Source organism: Cebus imitator, unplaced genomic scaffold (assembly GCF_001604975.1).
Source record: "Cebus imitator isolate Cc_AM_T3 unplaced genomic scaffold, Cebus_imitator-1.0 Scaffold657, whole genome shotgun sequence".
Classification (NCBI taxonomy): Eukaryota; Metazoa; Chordata; class Mammalia; order Primates; family Cebidae; genus Cebus; species Cebus imitator.
Genome location: NW_016107972.1, coordinates 40,322 through 40,530, shown reverse-complemented (window position 1 = coordinate 40,530; position 209 = coordinate 40,322).

The following is a 209-nucleotide window of genomic DNA, read 5'->3' as shown; positions in this document are numbered from 1 at the left end:
TTTTTGAGACTCAGTTTCACTCTTGTTGCCCAGGCTGGAGTGCAGTGGCGCCATCCCAGCTCACTGCAACCTCTGCTTCCTGGGTTTAAGCAATTCTGCCTCAGCCTCCTGAGTGACTGGGATTACAGGCATGTCCCACCACACCCTGCTAATTTTGTGTATTTTTAGTAGAAACAGGGTTTCTCCATGTTGGCCAGGCTGGTCTTGAA